Source organism: Phoxinus phoxinus (genome assembly GCF_949152265.1).
Source record: "Phoxinus phoxinus genome assembly, chromosome: 22".
Lineage (NCBI taxonomy): Eukaryota > Metazoa > Chordata > Actinopteri > Cypriniformes > Leuciscidae > Phoxinus > Phoxinus phoxinus.
Window position 1 is genome coordinate 5,337,699 of NC_136897.1, and position 21,192 is coordinate 5,358,890.

Genomic DNA, 21,192 nt, shown 5'->3' on the forward strand with positions numbered 1-21,192 from the left:
CTGTTCTTCATATCTGAGTGAGATAAAGGCAGACAGGGTGAAGAGGTCTGCTGTCCGATATCTGAATGGTGTCCTCCAGATATGAGTGAGTGTCTTTTAGCTTCAAAACTCTGTGACCTCATCTATGGTGTTGTTGTGCAATGCCTCCAGCTCTGGGCCTCTCAGAGCTCGATGAGGCTCCGAGCGTTTGAGTCTGGCATTTGGTGTGGTTTTCCTTCCTGCGGTTCAGCGAACTCTTGTTTGTCTGTCTTTTTGTTTTCAAAGCAGTCCCTCTCGTCTGATTTTTGGTCTGCTCTCTAAATTATGGATCAGTGCGCGTTCCTCTCGCCTCGTCGGAAGCACCGGAAAACAGTGGGCTACCACAGCGAGCTCATCAGAGAAAGGTCAGGCGCGTTTGGAAGGCACAGATTTCCTCAACCACATTAATTTGAGCAGGAAATAAGATAGCCATTAAGTCTAAACTATCTCTCATTTATTTATGTCTCTTTCGTGTAAAAAAAAGTTGCTGCCTTCAATTTTTAAGTTCAATCAACTTGGATGATTAAGTCATTTAAATTATATTACATTAAACTAACGTACAAAGATGTTTTGAATCTTGTATAACTTATAAAAAAGTACAAATTTGCTCAACTTATTTTGATTATAGAAATGTAAAAATGTTGTCATTCTTTTTTTTCAGTGTTGTGCTTGACAAGACATGAATCGCTATTATTTTTCCTACAGCAAGTTATGGATTTTAACAAACCTCTAAACCTATATCAAAAGGTGAAACTAATATATTATATAGACTCATTACATGCAAAGTGAGATATTTCAAGCCTTTATTTGTTATAATTTTGATGATTATGGCTTACAGCTTATGAAAACTTTTCACAATATTCTAATTTTGAATTTGGGCTTTTCATACTGTAGCTGTAAGCCATAATCATCAAAATTATAACAAATAAAGGCTTGAAATATCTCAATTTGAGTCTATATAATGTATTAGTTTCACCTTTTAAAGTTGAATTACTGAAATAAATGAACTTTTGCACGATATTCAAATTTTTCGAGTTTCACCTGTAGCCTATATTTTCATGTACAAGGGTCAACTGTTACTGTCTATTTAAAAATGATTAAAAATAACTGTGTGTAACGGTCACCAGCTGGAGTGCCCTTGAGAGCCACCAGAGGGCACTCCACATAAGACTACACAGTAAAAAACGCAGTGTCAAATTAACACTTAAAGTGTTAATTTTAACACTACTCCGGATCATATATGGTCCCAATCTATCTAGAGTAAAAAGTACACCGTTTGTAGTGTTGAATTTACAGTGTTAATATAGCACCTTACAGTGTAGAAAAATTACACTTTGAGTGTAAAGTGTTACACTTACAATTGTTGTTTAAGTTTTACACTTGGGGTTTTTAACACCCTTGGTGTTGATTTAATTCCATTGGATTTACACTATTGGATTACACTATAAGTGTTATTTATAAAGTATTCTGTTCAGTGCAAAAACTATTTACACTATTATATAGTGTTAATGTACAAGATCAGACATAAAATCAAGAGTCTTCAGACAGATGTATAAATCCAAAGTTTATTTAACAAATAGGCAAAGTGGCTCCTTTATAACATATGCCAGATGTGTAAAGGTCAAATTATCACATTCATGAGGAGTTGCAAGAAAAAAAAGTCAATAAAAAACATAAAATCATGTTAATTTGCCTAGACATGAACGAATATGACAGGTAGATTTGAACAAGATTGCAGAAAACTACTTGTCGACAGTTGTGTAGCATCCATGAATGCAGTTCCCCTTTGTCCCATCAGCGACCAGGAAGTAGTATTTGAGTTTATTGCCATATCAGCATCACCGGCCGCGAGCAGGTATGCTGTGTGGTCTCTTCAATGCAGTCAAGGTGGTCTTGTATGCTGGTCCCTGCCAAAGACAAAAATAACACTCAGTCAGCTCTCCAATTGGCCAGCTTTATATTCGTTTTCCACAATACAATCAACACAAATGGCAATATTTTGAGGCAGACAATAGGCAGTGTGACAGAAATGTCCAAATTTACCTTTTTGGAGACGACAAGGTGTTGTTCAGCTTGATATGAGGACATCTTTCCAGGTCTCTTGCAGGAGACGAATTGATGCAAGATCGCTGCCCCATTCTATATAACACGTGACAACTTCAGCAAAATGCATTCATGCATGAACGTGTATAGATAATCTTATTCTGAACTATAGTCTAACCTGAATCATCAGTTTCATCATCTTTCACAGCAGATTCTGCAGTCAATCAGGTCCTTGAAGGTCTTGGGAGAAGCCTTTCTAGGAACTTAGCGGAGGTCTTCTAACCAAAAATCAAAACAAAAACAATCAAAGAGTTACATAGCATAATGACAACCATCTCTCTCAGGAACAATTCTGTTCAGATGATTGTGTAGTCACAGAGTAGCACCGTTCACACCTGGCATTAACATTCATCTTGCACAAGCGAACAACTCGAAGTACAGGTGTAAACGCACCCAAGACGCATTGAGATTCGATTGTTCTGATGAGGTCTAGGCCACATTCTTTTATTAAAGGGATAGTTCACCCCAAAAAATTTATTCAGTAATTTACTGACCCTCATGTCGTTCCAAACCCGCAAGACTTTCTTTAGTCTTTGAAACACAAATGAAGATATTTTGATGAAATCTGACAGCTTTCTTTCCTTCCATTGACAGCTACACAACTACCACTTTGACGGTTCAAAAAGTTAACAAAGAGATCTTAAAACTAATCCATGAACCAAGCAGTTTAATCCAAATTTTCTTTATCTTCTGTTCATGTTGGTTGATTCATGTTTATATGTGAATAAAAGTCTAAATTCAATATATTCATCACAAAGCAATCAAGTTTCTTCAGAAAATTTGGACTAAACGGCTCAATTCATATGGGTTCGTTTTATAATCTCTTTATGAACTTTTTGAAGCGTCAAAGTGATAGTTGAGTGGAGTATTCTTGATACATTAATTTAAGTTTCGAAGATGAACTAAAGTCTTTTTGGGTTTGGAATGACATGAGGGTGAGAAATTACAACAATTTTACACTTGTGTGTCAACTAACCCTTTAACTTTTTGCAGTTTAATATCTTGAATTAACACAATGACATAGTGATTGATGTGTCATCATGAATTATGACAATCAAGATACATCAATCACCCAAGACACATGTACATTTCAGGTCTGAACAAAGGCATTGTGTGGTTGCCCAGTTAGGTTTAAATGTTTCATGTTGATTCGTCATGTATTAAAATGTGTACTGCACATAGAATAAAATATAATGACACTCACGATTCTGGATTCATCTTCAGCATTCTGTTGCTTTCGTCTTCATTTCTGTTGCTTGGTTTCTGTAGCAATCTCATGAGGAGCTTCCTTCACTTGACACTGGAGGGTTCTGGGCCAAATCTATTGAAAAAGGATTTGAAAAAAATATGTCAGTTGAGGCTAATATTTCCAAAATTCAGTAATGCAATACAATTTAAATTGGGGCTGTAAATAAGGTAAAAATAATTGTGATTACCCTTAATTTCAATTATGCTGAGAGCTGTCTATAAAGCATGGGTGTAAAATTATTTATATTGCATTAATATGCATTTAATCTGATTATTGAATACATTTATATAAGTTAAATGAGTAATAAGGCATTAACTTGATTTTAATACGCATTTAGAATTTATTTTACCCATAATTTATTAATGGTATTTATAATGTGAACAGAACATAAAGATTCATATTAATAAAATGCAGACAGATAAATAGTTAGGACATAATTTATCCCAAAATAACTTTATCCCTAAAGTACCTGTATTCTCTGCCAGTGCATACGCAAATGTTACCTGTAAACTGAATTGGAAGACAGATGGATTTACAGATTAGCTTTAATGCACTTTCACAATGTTTGAAAAAAAAAATTTGATGGGAAGTTCGTATGTTTGTGTCTTGACGCACTTAGGTAAAGTTGGTTTTATATTCGCACATTCACACTTTTTTGCTTAAAAAGTGTCTCAATAACATATGCAATAAAGTACATTTTTGCAAAATAAAAGCAGCTACATGATCTTTAGGACAAGGATGGTGAACTACAACATTTTCCACAATCGATCAAAATGGGCAAGTATTGTTTTAATGGCATACAAACTTGCGAATGTTCACTGAATGTCCAATGTAGTGCGGTGAACAAGATAGGGACCGTCTAAAAAGTTGTCTTTTTTTTTCATTGTGTGCAAACAGACAACTACATTTTTGCAAACTACAGATGTACCAGCAAATATCTCTCACATTATGTGTTCTAATGCTATTGATTGTACTTTAGCAACAATAAAAAGTGCATTATAATGATTGTATTTAGGAAACCTGCCTCACTGTACATAATGTACATAAGTACTTTTTAGAATAAAATTACATTAATTCACCGAAGGGATTTTTTACTATCCGAAGGTTGTAGCATGTTCCCAGTGACCAGTCTGAAATACTACAGGTGAGATTTTTTACAAAAACTCCCCTACTGTACGTACAGTTGACAAATGTTTTTAAAAAAAATCATAGTAATTCACAGTAAGTATTTTTTCGTGTTCAAAAGGCTGTAGTGCTTTCCTACGGACCAGACTGACTTACTACAGGTGCAATTTTGACAATACCTCCCTTACTGTACAATTATCAAATATGTTTATGTAATAAACATATTATTACATATGTTATTACATATTTTTTATTGCATATGTTTGTGAAATAAACTGTAATTCACCTATAGTGATTTTTTTTAATATTCCAAAGGTTGTAGTACTTTCCTAGTGAAAGGACAGACTTACTACAGGTGAAATTGTGACAATACCTCGCTTACTGTACGTACAATTATCAAATATGTTTATGAAAGAATTACTGTAATTCACCGTAAGTATTTTTTCATGTTCCAAAGGTTGTAGTACTTTCCTAGTGACCAGACTGACTTACTACAGGTGACATTTTGACAATACCACCCTTACTGTACGTACAATTGACAAATAAGTTTATGTAAAAATTACTGTAATTCACTGTAAGTATTTTTTCGTGTTTCAAAGGTTGTAGTACTTTCCTAGTGACCCGACTGACTTACTAGAGGTCAAATTGTGACAATACCTCCCTTACTGTACGTACAATTGACAAATAAGTTTATGAAAAAATTACTGTAATTCACTGTAAGTATTTTTTCATGTTTCAAAGGTTGTAGTACTTTCCTAGTGACCCGACTGACTTACTACAGGTCAAATTGTGACAATACCACCCTTACTGTACGTACAATTGACAAATAAGTTTATGAAAAAATTACTGTAATTCACTGTAAGTATTTTTTCATGTTTCAAAGGGTGTAGTACTTTCCTAGTGACCAGGCTGACTTACTACAGGTCAAATTGTGACAATACCTCCCTTACTGTACAATCATCAAATATGTTTATGTAATACACATTATTACATGTTTATTACATATGTTTATGTAATAAACTGTAATTCACCTATAATGTTTTTTTTTTATATTCCAAAGGTTGTAGTACTTTCCTAGTGATTAGACTGACTTACTACAGTTTAAATATTGCCAATATCTGCCTTACTGTAAGTACAGTACATACATATTATTATGAAAAAATTACTGTAATTTCAGCTTGTTCCATGTTCCAAAGGTTACAGTATGTTCCTAGTGATCACTCTACTCAATTCATTTTGATAAATGTTTTAGATAAAAGTAAGTATTAGAACTGCTGTTCCTTGTACAACACATTTCTTTCATTGATTAAAATAACGGTAAAGATTTTAGCTTAATCATATTTTCAACATTATAAATAAGCAACACCCTTATTGTAATGATTCAAGTTTAGTTTTTGTTATGAAGTCCCGAAGAAGTGGATTCTGGAATCCACTGCTGCTTCAATGTATATCTAATGAGTGATTTTAATCAAGGTATTAATCAATATTTTTCCTTCTAAATATCAAATGAGTTGAATGATTTCTCTAGGCTTATGAGATTTTACTTTGTTATAGAAATTACCAGTGTGATTATCGAAAATGTTATTTAATGTATCCTTTAAATGTCTGTATTTGATATCTGAGGTGTGACTGAAGGGTCTGGCCCATGCCAGGAATGCAGTAACAGTGCTTGCTCATTTAGCCCGGCTTCCAGAGATTAAATATGGACTTCTTTAACAGGTGTTACTACATCCATCTGCTTTTCTAGGGTACCCTGATAGCAATGGTCTCAGCAGGGGTCATTGAAGTCTATAGTTGAGAGACCATTTCTTAGTTAAAGTCTTTACTTTACAGTTGATTTAAAGTGTTCTCTCCTTGAGAGAAAGAACATGTTATCTTGATTTTTTGAGAAGACTGGTCAAATCCAATCTTGAAGAAACTGTGTCTGTGTGTGTTAGTATTCTTGGTTACAGGTTAAGGAACAAGTGGAAATATAGCTGCAAGCAGCGATACGGGGCCAAGCCCCTGAAGCAGCAGCAAGAGCAGTAAGAGTAAAAACAGCAGAAATTGAACATACATGAAAAAACAGCTGGTTCAGAAGTACAGGTGAAAATTAACTCAAAATGAACAGAAGTTCAGATGAGAATGAACACATAATGAACAAGACAAACTTATTTCTAACCCAAGAGGAAGACAGATAAGTACAACGTTAAATAATAAAGGAATCGACATGACACAACATTACACACAATTTTATAAAGTCGTTCCACACAGGCTTGAACCCACTATCTCTGGGTGAGATGCCTGACTCTCATCTCATTGCGCCACTGGGAAGTTGTGTCTTTGTGCATAAGGTCCATACTTCAAGTGAGAAGCAAATACATTTGCTGCATGTTGTATTTATTGAGTTCCTTCACATATAGACACCATGTCTGGAACAGAAGCAACTTTTCCACCACTTAAGGCCACAGTACCTCTTGCGGTCTGGGCATGTGCCACACAGGATTCAAACCCTTGACCGGAATGGTTCGGGGCTCGTGGTACGTGGTTTAGCAGCTTGTGCCACTCAGTTGACACTGTTTTACTAAACTGCCGAGAAGAGGCTTCAGTGTAAGAATGAGAACACAAAAGCATGTTAACCAGATTAGCAAGCTAAGTTAGCTTAATGCTAATGTAGCTTATGGTTAGCCTGAATGTTTGTGTACTGTATGTACAGTAAGGGGGTTATTGGCAAAATTTCACCTGTAGTAAGTCAGCCTGGTCATTAGGAAAGCACTACGCCCTTAAGAACACGAAAAAATACTTTAGGTGAATTACAGTAATTTTTCATAAACATATTTGACAATTATACGTACAGTAAGGGTGGTATTGTCAAAATGTCACCTGTAGTAAGTCAGTCTGGTCACTAGGAAAGTACTACAACCTTTGAAACACGAAAAAATACTTACAGTGAATTACAGTAATTTTTTCATAAACCTATTTTGTCAATTGTACGTACAGTAAAGGTGCTATTGTCACAATTTTTAGTAAGTCAGTCTGGTCACTAGGAAAGTACTACACCGTTTGGAACATGAAAAAATACATTTGGTAAAAATATTTGCGTACTGTATGTAGAGTACACAAAAGTAAACTAAAGCAGTCTAGGTGAATACGCAGAAAATATCAAACCTAAAACTATGTTTACCCTGTTTGGCAACTTTTTTTTTTTTTGAAAACTTGACTATGTTCGTGGCGCTGTCCACGTATGTGGTACTGACGGTCATGATCCAGTCTGAAACTTGGGTAAATTTGGTTTTAAATTCAGATATTCACGGAGTTCCGCGTTCAATATCTCGTGAACTGAATATTGTTCCTACACAAATAACATTGTTTCAATATTTTAATCTTCCTCAAAACGAGCTTTCCTTCAGGTTTGCACTTTGCAGATGGTCCCTTCTTAGCAGCCTGCGCATAGAGATCAATGTATTTTGTCCACTGCGAAGGAAAGATCGTTTTGAGGAAAAATAGGTTGTAGCTTCTGGTGTTATATGTGTAGTTATATGTGATAGGTGTTTTTGTGTAGCAACAACGTTTAGTTCACGAGTTATTGAACGCGGAAGTCCGCGAATGTGCGAATATGCGAATATAAAACGTACTCGGTTACTAACGTAACCTCGGTTCTCTCTAGAAAAGGGAACGAGTACTGCGTCGAAGAACGCTACGGAAATATATTTCTTTGTCGAGATTGAAGCCTAAAATTAATCCTTAATTTTGTAATAATGTAAAACGCTTTTCTGAAGCATACAACCTAGGCGGAGCAATACAGCTCACCCATTGGCTGCTCTGCCAGAAAAGCACAGCCTATGCGAGGCCAGGACGCTGACCAATGAGGACGCTTCGCGCCCTTCTGCGTCACCTCCCGCCCAAACAGGCGTGGCCTAGGCCTATAAATACGAGCATAGCTGTCTAACACGCCGATTTTCGTCAATGAAGCGACGCAGCGCGGACACGCACGGCCATGAGACGCAGTACTCGTTCCCTCTTCTAGAGAGAACCGAGGTTACGTTAGTAACCGAGTACGTTCTCTTACGTAGAGTTCTCTCGTACTGCGTCGAAGAACGCTACGGGAACCCCATGTAAAACGCCGTGCGTGCTCTTGGACCGACACAGACACCTAAGGGCGCGCGCGCCCTGGTATACAAGTGCCTACCCCAAGAAGTATAGGGAGAGCGGCTAAATTAGCATCATCCCTTTATAGTAGTGCCTCTTAAGGCATAATAGCATATATATGTAAATATAGATATATATGAGGGGTAATAGCATGCTCATGGGACACATTGTCAGTGAGTGATGCTTAAACATTGAAGTGACCTGGGCCGCACAGCGGGGCAGGAACACATATACATATTAACACTGAAGTGACCTGGGCCGCGGCGCGGGGCAGGACACTAATACATAGTCTTCTAGACCGAGAGCAGTTTAGCCTGCAACGCAGGAACCTCTAGGTTATAGAACCTAATAAATGTAGACGGGGAGGCCCAGCCTGCCGCCATACAGATATCTTGTAACGAGATTCCGCTATACCAAGCCCATGAAGAGGCCATGCCTCTCGTGGAGTGTGCTCTGATGCCCAAAGGGCATTCCAAACCTCTAGATGCGTAGGCTAGCGCAATGGCGTCCACTACCCATCGAGACAGACTCTGTTTCGTCGCGGCTCGCCCCTTGGAGCGTCCGCTGAACGAAACAAAGAGCTGCTCCGTCTGTCGAAAAACAGCGGAGCGGGACACATAAGCTCTTAATGCCCTGACCGGGCAAAGGGAGCTATTTCCGTCCTCTGAAGCCGGCAGGGCCGACAGGGAGATGACCTGAGCCCTGAACGGTGTGTTGAGGGACTTAGGCACGTACCCATGCTTCGGTTTCAATACGACTACAGAGTCGTTTGGCCCGAACTCCATACAAGAAGCTCTTACTGAGAGCGCTTGCAAGTCTCCCACACGCTTCACTGAAGCGAGAGCCAAAAGAAACACGGTCTTGAAAGACAGGTGTTTCATGTCAACTGAGTGAATAGGCTCGAAAGGGGCCCCTTTCATAGCGTTCAACACTGTAGAAAGGTCCCAAACGGGGACTGAAGGAGGCCTTGGAGGGTTTAACCTCCTGGCGCCTCTCAGGAAGCGGACCACCAGGTCGTTCCTGCCTAGTGAACGGCCAAGCGTTGGATTAACGAACGCTGATATGGCAGCCACATAGACTTTGAGCGTGGATGGGGTTCTTCCCTTATCCAATAGCTCTTGCAAGAAGGAGAGAATCTCCGGTTCTCCACACTGAAGTGGTGACAGACCTTGATCTGAACACCATCCAGAGAACACCGACCATTTGGAAGCGTAGAGCCGTCTAGTAGACGGAGCCCTAGCTTGCTCGATCGTGTCTAACACTCCTCTTGGGAGGTTAGCGGGTACCCGTTTATGGCCCATACGTGTAGGGACCAAAGCTCGGGGTGAGGATGCAGAATCGCGCCCTTGGCCTGTGAGAGGAGGTCTCTCCTCACTGGAATCGGCCACGGGGCAGTACTTTTCAGTCGCATCAAAGCTGGGAACCAGGTCTGATTCGTCCAGTATGGAGCAACCAGTAGTACCGAGCATCCGCTCTCCTTGATACGCTCCAGCACTTGAGGCAGGAGTGAGACAGGAGGAAAGGCATAGAGCGGACGGCGGGGCCAGACTCTGGCCAGCGCGTTCGCGCTCTTCGAAAAGAATTCTGGGCAGTGAGCGTTCTCCTGGTTTGCAAACAGGTCTATTTCCGCTCTGCCGAACCTTTTCCACAGCAGACGCACTGTCTGTGTGTGTAGGGACCACTCTCCCGTAGGAACATTGTTCCGTGAGAGTCTGTCCGGGCCTACGTTCAAGTGGCCTGGCACGTGTATTGCTCTTAACGAGCGCAGGTTGTGCTGGGCCCACACCAGTATGCGTTCCGCTAACCTGAATAGGTTTCGGGACCTCAGGCCACCCTGGTGGTTTATGTAGGCTACTACCGACACGTTGTCCGAGCGGACCAGGACGTGGTGTCCTTTTATCCGGGGACAGAAACGCCTCAGCGCAAAGTCCACCGCCATCATTTCCAGGCAGTTTATGTGCGGTAGTTTGGCTCGCTCTGCCCATTGGCCAAAGAGCGGTCTGCCGTCGAGCAGTGCTCCCCAGCCTGAGGTGGACGCGTCCGTGGACACCACCTTCAGGCTCGAGGAAGTCCCCAGGCTTACACCTGACCGGTACCAGTCTGACGCTCTCCATGGTGTCAGGGCTGAAATGCATTCCTGAGTGACCTTGAGGCGATAACGACCGTGTAACCATGCTCGGCGCGGTACGCGCGTTCTCAACCAGAACTGTAGTGGGCGCATGCGCAGCAGGCCCAACTGCAGCACTGTAGAGGCTGAGGCCATGAGGCCCAGCATTTTCTGAAATCTCCTGAGCGGCACTATGTGGCCGCTGCGGAAGGATTTCGCCATTTGCAGGGTATTTCGCCTGCGCTGTGATGACAGACGTGCTGTCATAGACAGTGAGTTCAGATCCAGTCCTAAAAAGGAGATCCTTTGACTGGGAAACAGTGAACTTTTCTCCCAATTGACTCTCAGACCTAAGCACTCGAGGTGATCGAGTATTAGCGTCTTGTGGTGAGCGAGTTCTGACGGCGATTGAGCTAGAATCAGCCAATCGTCCAAATAGTTCAGAATTCGAACGCCTCGGAGTCTCAGGGGTGCCAGCGCCGCGTCCATGCACACTGTAAATGTACGAGGTGCTAGGGATAGGCCGAATGGCAGGACTGTGTACTGATATGCCCGGCCCTCGAAGGCGAATCTCAAAAATCGCCTGTGACGTGACGCAATTTGTATGTGAAAATACGCGTCTTTCAGATCTATCGCCATAAACCAGTCTCCTCGGCGAATTTGCGCGAGGATTTTTCTGGTCGTGAGCATTCTGAACTTCCGCTTTGTTAGCGTTTTGTTCAGACGCCTTAGATCTAAAATGGGTCTGAGACCCCCGTCTTTCTTCGGTACCAGGAAATATCTGCTGTACAGACCCCCTTCGCTCTGAGCTTGAGATAAAGGCTCTATGGCCCCTTTGCTCAATAGCTTCGCTATTTCGGCTCGAAGTAGATGTGCTACTTCTGTTTTTACCGTGGTTTCGACTTTTCCCGTGAAACGGGGAGGGCGTCGATGAAACTGTAGCGAATAGCCTCTTTTTATAGTCTCTAGCACCCATTCTGAGACCCCGGGAAGTCTTTCCCATGCATGTGCACGTGTGACTAGGGGTTGAATGTAATCTGGGCCCTGGTCGCGAAATGGCGGCGACACGAGAGCAACCGTGTGCTGTAACATGGACGCCGTGGCGTCTGAGGCGGGGGACATGTTTAACACAGTATGCGTCCCGCGCGCGCTCGACTCTCTGAGTTGAGAGAGAGCACGCGGGGCGAGCCCTTCGGGGCTCGTTATGTTTGTAAATAAACGTGGGCGCTTGGTGGCGGGCACATTTATAACACCGGGGACACTGTGTTCGTGTACTGACTGACCGTTCGTTAGTTTCGTTTTTACAGAAACCGCGGAACGTGCAGTGTGTAGTGGTTGTGGGCACTGGATAGTGGGCACGCTCACTACATGTAAAGCACAACCGGCATGAGCCGATTTTATGTGTGCAAACCCTGTGTTGAACGGGGCTGTGCTTGTGTGAATGAATGGGCACTGGGTGGGCATTGCAGTTACACACATTACACCATCGGCCTTGGCCGGAACACCAGAAATTAAACTCTTTTTTAGATTTATCTGGGTCGCCGTGAAAACGGCGTTTGTGTGCAGGCAAACGGGCTTTACGGCCGGTTTGTTGGCTGCTAAATACACTGGTACAAACACGGAACTTAGGGCTGTACAAGCGAAAATCTTTGGTGGAAGTCCGGCCGCAGCGGGACCCGAACACCGTCGTTTTCCTAGCAGGGCTAGGATGGCGCCGAGGCCTCGGGCTTGAGTGAGATCTTGGGCCGAGGACCACGCGGTGGCGGGCGGCGTCCGGCGGAGCGAGACCGTGGTCTCTCTCGGGCCTGTTGCTGCTGGGCCGGTGCGGCGGGCGCGGGGCGCTGCTGAGTTCGGGCAGGCGGCTGTTTAGGGCGGCCTGTTGCGGAACTGGAGCGCTTTGGCAGAAAATGTCTCATGGCCTGCGAAGTCTTCTGTACCTCGGCGAATCGGTCCGCGAAGTCCTTCACGGAGGATCCGAAGAGGCCAGTCGGTGAAATGGGAGCGTCGAGGAACGCAGAGCGCTCCGACTCCGCCATTTCGGAGAGAGTCAGCCACAAATGTCTCTCGGAAACAGTAGCTGAGGCCATAATCCTGCCGATGGCGTGTGCGGCGGACTTTGTAGCGCGAAGAGCGAGGTCTGTGGCGCTACGTAAGTCCGGAACACTGATCGCGCCCGGGCCTTCCTCGTCTAGCTTGCAGAGGAGGTTAGCCTGGTGGATTTGGAGCACCGCCATGGTGTGCAGCGCCGATGCAGCTTGTCCGGCGGCGGAATACACGCGGCCGTTCAGAGCTGACGAAGTGCGGCAAGCTTTAGATGGTAGGACTCCCTTAGCCCGCCGTCCAGCAGAGGGTGGGCAAAGGTGAGTCGCTACAGCCTCCTCGACCGGAGGGAGAGCGTGGTAGCCTCTGTCGCGAGCACCGTCCACTACGGAGAATGCTGGCGAGGCAGAAGTACGTACTCTGGCTGAAAATGGCGCCTTCCACGATTTCGCTACCTCTTCGTGAAGCTCAGGAAGAAAGGGTGCGTGTCTGGAGGGGGGCGCAGCGCGGTCTCCAGCGAGGAAGCGGCCATCCAGCCGGTTGAGTGCAGGTTGTTCGGGCGTCGACCACTCGAGGCCGAGGCTCGATACGGCCTGTGTGAGCAGACGCATCAGCTCTGCTTCGATGCTGATCTTCCCTCCTCGACGTTCCGGAACGGCGGGGGAGGGGAGGTCCACAGAGCTCGCCCATCCCTCGCTCTCCGAAGCGAGAAGCGAACAGCAATCGTCATCCCCCTCTGATACGGCTTGCTGGTCGTCCTCCATAACGGACAAAGCGGCGTGCTGCGGCTGTTGTCCGTCGGTGAGCGACTCAAGCGACACGTTGAGAGGAGCTAGCGGCGGTGGCGGCGGTGAGCTCCTCGTGGAGGGAGGTTCCGGGACCCGCTGAGCGCGGCGCTTCTTACGGCGCGGCGCTACAGGGGGCGGTTGAGCAGTCTCGGCGAAAGATGCAAGGCGAGTCCGCAGAGTCGCGATTGGCATCATGTCGCAGTGATGGCAGCCGCCATCACCGAGAGCGAGAGCTGCATGTTCCTCGCCCAAGCAGGAAACACACAGTTCGTGGTGGTCCCCGTCGATGAGCGCGGCTCGGCAGGAGCCGCAGGAAACGCGAGACATCTTTAAAAAGACACTCGTTGCTCTTTTGTGAGGAAAAAATGTGTGCCGCGGTAGGCGAACACACACACAAAACACACACAAAACTGAAAGGATATTCCACGCCGGAGAAGCGCAGCAGGGAACGGCGGCTGAAGGCGGCGATGACCAGCGGCTTCAGGTAAGGGCTCGTCCTGCTGAGGTGCTTGTTCCAAACGGCTGTGGCGGCTCGAATCAATCCAGCGATGCGTGCAGCTTCGTTGAATTTAAGAAAATCGGCGTGTTAGACAGCTATGCTCGTATTTATAGGCCTAGGCCACGCCTGTTTGGGCGGGAGGTGACGCAGAAGGGCGCGAAGCGTCCTCATTGGTCAGCGTCCTGGCCTCGCATAGGCTGTGCTTTTCTGGCAGAGCAGCCAATGGGTGAGCTGTATTGCTCCGCCTAGGTTGTATGCTTCAGAAAAGCGTTTTACATTATTACAAAATTAAGGATTAATTTTAGGCTTCAATCTCGACAAAGAAATATCTTTCCGTAGCGTTCTTCGACGCAGTACGAGAGAACTCTACGTAAGAGAACCAACTTTACCTAAGTTCTTGACGCAGATATGACGACATGATATTCAGTGCTAAGAACAAACATACAGATATGTAATTCTCACTTAAACATAGGGCGAATAAAACGTTTTTAAACGCTCCCCCACCTCAGTCTACAAAAAAGTGCTTTTGTTGTTTGCACTGCGAGCTAATTTACAAGATACTTAAACGAGCTGTTAATAATGCGCATGCGTCACAAAAACGGAACTGTTAACGCGTTCATGTATAAACAGCAACTTTAATACACACAAAACGAATATAAACTTACCATTTGAAGAATTCTCTCATCTGCGCAGAAAAAAAGAAGCCCAAATGCAGCTGCTGTTTCAGACCTCCTCATCAACTTTAGTGCCAGGCTTGTCGTAAGACCGGTTGAGGCCTCGGCGCGACTGGAGGCGGGAAGGCTTTCATGAAGGCTGTCAACAAACCAAAATGAAATGAGCTAAAAAATATATTTGTAATACAAATATAATTTATAATACAAATGTATTTTAAACGTTAAATCACCTTCATCCAGGAAATCAAATCGTCATGAGAAACCTTCACATCCTTCTGTAACGTTACATCTCTGCATCTCATGAACTTGACGAGCTTCCTTAATCCTGACAAAAACGCGCAGTTTATCATTTCTAAATGTGTTCACCACCATATTTTACCAAAAATGTTAACAAGTGTATTTACTTTTTTATTTTAGAAAGAAAAAAGCAATTCAACCTACCGTCTCGGTCGCATGAAGATAAAATGGCGTCGTCGTCTTTCGAGACAGCAGTCATCGAGGGGCGGAGTCAGTACAATTCGGCGCCTTTTTGTTTTTGCACTTTCAGTGTAAAAATAAAATTACACTTGTAACTACACTGAAGAGGAGTGTTTTTTAACATTGTTGATTGTTAATTTAACTCTTTGGGAATTAATAACTTTTAACACTGCAATTTTTACACTGCCGATTTTACTGTGTATCACTCACAAACTAAATTTCCCATACTCCCCGGACTCATCATCACTTATCACTGATCACATTCACCTGTACCTCATTCACTGATTGCATTCACAAGTTTTACTGCTTGGCTGACAAGTGTCAGAAGTGGGACTTATATTTTGACAGAACTGAGAACGTCACGCAACACCCTGTCGTCATTAGTTTACTCTTTGTTTAAAGTACAATATATGAACGCATTAATGATTTTGATCTATTCATTTACTCGTTTGTTTCTACTTGATGTCATTTAACTATTCTTTCATCCATCCATTCATTCACATGTTTGAGCGACTGATTTACAGACGGGACTCAATGTTTCAGTTTGTAGCACTGTGACATTCAAATTTCAGCGACTCCAAGTCATTGGCGACAAAGAAAGAGACATACAGAGGAATGATGGGCTTTGCTGTCTATCAAACAGTCTCTGCATGACTGACTGAATGAACATCTCTTTTAATGTGAAGCTCTTTCCAGGCTTGAAACCACCAAACTCATTCCTCACTCCAGTTTGTTTTTGGATCACTGTTTCACATCAAACTTAACCTAAAGCACTTGTTATGCTGACAAAATGGTTGCTCTGTTGTTATTAATCAGCTTATTGTTTTGCTCTTGATATGCATGCAATGTTTTTGTGTAAATATGAAGAATCTCTATATTGTTTTACTTGAGAATTCAATACCAGAAATGCTATGCGTTGCTGCTTATGATCAGTCAAATGGTTTGAAAGATTTATGATGCAGTTATTCCCACATTGGTATCTTGTACTCTGTTTATGTTACCCATAACACAGCATCCACAAGTCTTGCTGCACAGACTATATAGAATATAAATTTGGATCATTTTACTTCACATAATCTTGAATTCATGATTGTATTGTATTTAATCAATGAGATTAATTAAATGTTTAATGCCACCACATATTTGTAATATATTTACCTAATTTGACATTATTATGGTTTCATTCTTTGAACCAATAAATAAACACCTGTAAATATGTCAATACTTATGATTTCATGCTGTTAGCAAATCCATATTGTGTCAGTGTACATCCAAACGTACAAAGACGTAAATGACACATTAAAACAAAACAAACTGTCAGATAAATGTCAGATTTTCTCTTCTTGTCGGTTCATTTACAGTGTGAACCAGACTTTATGCCAAGAGTCTGGCTAACCAAGTCGCAGCTCTCTTTTCCTCAAATCTCTTTCTCCTTTTAAGTGTTTATCAAATATTTTCAAGTGTGACATCTAATGCTTAAAGTAGTGTATTATCTATCCCACCAAAGCTGCAAACTGTCGCCGGAGGAAGGAGAATGAGCAGCATAGACCCTGGTTTACTCCATTTGCACACATGGTACAGGAGATCAATAATTGTAATTATTATCATTATTTTCTCTTGGCCTTGGCTAATCCCCAGTTGTGGCAGGAGTTCGATTTTCGCATTGCATCAGGGGAGAGAGATTACACCATACAGTCCCTGAATTTGATGTACTGCATTTGTTCCCATTTCAGTGACACTCCCACAGTGCCAGACTACAAACAAATAAACAACAGTGACATGCGTTTCTATTTCTTTATCATTATCCGGACCGAAATACAAAAATTGGAGAGGACATTAATAATATGGAATTTAAATTATTTAGTTGAATATTTTACATATTAAAGTAGATGTCATCTAGGTGGTGTTCTATTAAGTTAAATATATATGTTTTAAAGTCCGCGTGAACCGGAAGTTGCAAACGACTTTTCTCAAGCGTTGAGAAAACAGAGGGCAGGGTTTCACTTTAGCGCTCCTCCTCTCCATCTCTCGCCCATAGCAGAGTAACGGTTTGAGGGGAGTGGTTAAGCAATTAACCAACCCAAGCCGTCAAGCCTATGTCATCAGAAAAAGAACCATTCCAGACCCGGAAGTAACTTTTCAGACTTTGATTAAAGATAACTTCGGTAAACAATTTTTTTCCGTGTATTAACTTGCACGGATTAATTGTTCACCACAAGACTAGTAATATCCGCTAACAAAGTAAATAGGGTCAATTTTGATTTCATGCCGACTTTAATATTTTTTTTTCAGGTTAAAATAAACAGTACTTACACTATCTTTTCTATCATATTTTCTTATTTATTAAATAAGCATATTTCTCAAGTTTTCTAATTTTTACATTTATTCCAAAATAATAACTATAACAATGCATAACTAATTTCATATTTTATTTGTTAATTAATGTTCAGCTGTTTTTTTTTAAAACTCTTTTCCCCCTCCAGTATTAAAAAGAAAAAATTTGCCAGCATTTTTGATCAATTTCACAAAAATGTAATGGTCCTCAGAATATTTTTTGGTATGAATATCTGAAAATACAATATATCAAAGGAAAGAACAGCGCCTTTGGTTTACAACAAAAAAACTTTTTTTTCTAGCTTAATGCATTCTTTTTTACCAACACTTGAATGTAGGTAAATTTCACAATTACATTTTGAGCAAAAAGCTGAGAAAAACGTTTTTGTCAAAGATGTCAAAGACTACGTCCAGATCAGATTCAGAACGATGATCAGAACACAGATGGAGTAGATGGAGTCCATCAACACCCCCAAAGCTTCACAGTCCTACACCTCGTCATTGGTTCGGCATTTCATTCTGTAAAATTAGGCAGTTTTGATTAATATGCTGTATAACGTTGATAATCATGTTACTTTACATATGCATCTGCTTACATATGCTATCGCTTGATTCTGCTTCTTCTTCTGTGTTTTGATCCGAAGATTCTGTTCTCTTTCAGAGGATGTGTCATAGCGCCCCCTACCGTATATAAGTGAAAACACAGAGAACAGGAAATTTGTGTCAATGGCAGGGAAGCGTTGTCTCATAAATGATGGAAATATCGGTCCCACTTTATATTAAGTGGCTTTAAGTACTATGTACTTACATTGAAATTAATATTTTAATACAATGGACTTATTGTGTACATACATGTTTTTACATTGTACTTATATTTTTTAAAATACCTGCATGTAATTACAGGTGTAATTAATTTATGTAGTTACATTTGTAATTACACTGTTGACCCTTCCCTTACACCTTAACCCACCCTTAAACTTACCCATACCAGCACACCTGTCCCTAACCTTACCCGTGTCACACCGCAATAGCAGCAAAAGTGTTTTACAATAAAACATGAACACAATAAGTACATTGTACTTATTTTTCGATGTAAGTACATAGTACTTAAAGCCACTTAATATTTTTGTGAGGGTAAAGTTAGGATAGAGTATGCCACCTCTATGTTACATTACGCCTCCACTGACGTTTTGCTTTTTATAGAAATAAAAACCATTTAATTCAGTTGGATAACGGTCGCTTCAATTTCATCCAGCTCATCCAACACAAGCTGCAGAGTCGTGCGTAGTGCAGCAGGAATCAGAGTTCACTGATCACGTGACGAGATGACTAACAAGACCATGGCGGAGGATTCGTTGCACAACACAGCCTAAGCGTCGGACAAATGTCTTATCTTGTAGAATACACGCTCGGCAAAGCCGCTCCCTATTCAAGAGTATGCATGATGGCGAAATCGAAAGTAAAACGCGAGCGCACATTCAAACACTCTATTTGCACTTTGAATATTGAGAGAGTACTTTTAATTAAGGTTGCACTTTTTGTTTGCACTTAATAAGACTAAGAGAAAACGGTGTTATTCGTTTTTATTTCTATGATCAATTTGGGGAAAGGAGTTTAGTAAGGAGGTCAAAAGTTGTAGAAGTTCATAGTTAGGTCTGAAGAGACTCGTGTGAAATCATTCTGGAGAGAAGCCAGTGAGTTGAGTTGAATTCACACAAGTAGAACTGAAATGACATTCATTGCAAAATGATTAGTTAAAACATTTCAAATGCACCTGCAGACTATTTTTTTTCTATTTTTTTTTCTAGTCATTTATATTGACAGCATATTTTAGTACTTCATCATTAAAGGGGTCATATAATGGTAAATGGACTTTTACAAGTCGATTGTACTGAAATGTGTGTTGGCAGTGCCTGTACACAACTATCACATAATGTAAAAAATCCATCCAGTGTTTTTTTTTCACCTCTTTATATGTTTTCCCCTGTCTCAAATCGAGCCGTCGTAAGAGGTACTCTCACCAAAGGAAGAAATTGATCAGGGAACTGGTAGCAACTGGAGAAACTGTTTTTAATTTATGTTCTTTATTAAATTTAGATAGTTGAAATAAATTGAAAAAAAACTAATGGAGTATCTGCGAAACATTGGAGTATATAAAAAGATATAAATAAGTAGTGTTAAATAAGTGGTAAATAGCGATTAGAGAACAGAGGAGGGCAGCAATACGCCATAGATGCGTCTAGCCTGTCGGAAATCACAAGAAGAAGAAATCGAGCCGTCTCACCGTGTGACGGTCGGACGCCCCTCCCACGATTGTTGATTGACAGCAGCGTTTCAACACAGACCCGCCCTGAGCGAGCTGTCATCATAGTACGCCATAGTTGATACGCTGGAGCAGAATGGCGTCTAAGCGATTGTGGTGTTCTGCTCTTGGGTGTAATAACGAACACGCCAGTCATTTTGATGTTCCTAAATCCGAACCGCTGAAGACGCAGTGGCTGAGTTTTGTTTTCGAAGGGAATATTCCACAAATGCGAATCATTTCTCACCAGACTGCTTTATAAACGAGGGCCAGTATAAACCAGGTTTTTGGTAAGAAGCTGCTCCTGATAAAAGAATCGGTACCAACTATTCGTGTTCCTGCTGCCCCTCCAGAAGAAGTGAGTGTAAAGTTTTATTCATCACTGACAAGCCTACATTTACCCCAATTTTTTTTTTTTCATGACCATTAGCTGTAACATCAATCTGTCAATGAACTAACGTATACATCAGTAAACACATAGCGTTCGTATCTCACTACTCTACTCTGCCAGTACATACAAAGATAGATCAAAGTGACATTAAGTTAACCAACCATTCAGAAACGTCCTGTTCAAGCCTTAATTGTCAAACTTCTTCGGGGCCGTCATCTTGTTCTGGGTCCAAATCTGGTTCAAATTGATACGGTTGCACAGATGTGTCCTCAGAGACTCCCGCTGCCATTCTTTCTCCAGAATATACCCTCAACTGTTGTCAAGGCAACACTCCACGTGTGTTGTGTCAAAACGCCCCACAGAAACACGGGTGAGCGAAGCTCATTATCATTTAAAGACACATGCACTTAAATGACGTGCTGAAAGCAGAGCTGTTTTTGACCAGGTAAAATGAGTGTTTTCATACAATACTAATGAGAATTTTTAATTAAAGTATATTACAAACTTTTCATTTAGACCCTAAAAAATCATATTAACTTGTACAAAAATGGCATTATATGACCCCATTATGGGCTTCTTAAAAATACTGTGTAAAAATCTTGTCTTGTCTCGTTCTTGTGAACTCAATATCACGTCTTGTCTCATCTCGTGAGCAAACTGTCTCGTCACACCCCTAGTGCGTAGTGTTTCTTTAGAAAGTGACATCGCCTACTACTGGCCTGGCAGCAGAATACAGCATTTTTAGTCATTATTGTGGATAATGGATAATAACGGAGATCGTTTTGACAATGTTGTCGTCTGTATGCGAAAAACGCAAAGAAAAAACATTTACGTTTTTATTACATTGTTTCCATGTGAGTTGTTTACTCATGTTTTAGTTAGTCTTCCCATTAATTACATTATATATGAATTCAGAGCATTTTGCAAATGCGGAACTAAAAGAGACAGGATTTATCG

The 21,192-nt window shown here is 41.6% G+C and overlaps 1 long non-coding RNA gene across 4 annotated transcripts; it reads right to left on the minus strand.

Moving 5' to 3' along the window:
• Positions 1–1,569: 1,569 nt before the first annotated feature.
• On the minus strand, positions 1,570–15,411 carry LOC306990899. Of its 4 annotated transcripts, XR_013795963.1 has the most exons (8): positions 15,173–15,411; positions 14,962–15,056; positions 14,723–14,870; positions 3,840–3,880; positions 3,326–3,442; positions 2,240–2,339; positions 2,062–2,157; positions 1,570–1,925 (listed from the first exon to the last, which is right to left on the minus strand). It is a non-coding gene; the product is annotated as an uncharacterized lncRNA (long non-coding RNA). The 4 variants fall into 4 exon arrangements; XR_013795964.1 differs by having other exon boundaries at positions 2,240–2,336; positions 14,962–15,411; XR_013795965.1 differs by having other exon boundaries at positions 14,962–15,411.
• Positions 15,412–21,192: the final 5,781 nt, after the last annotated feature.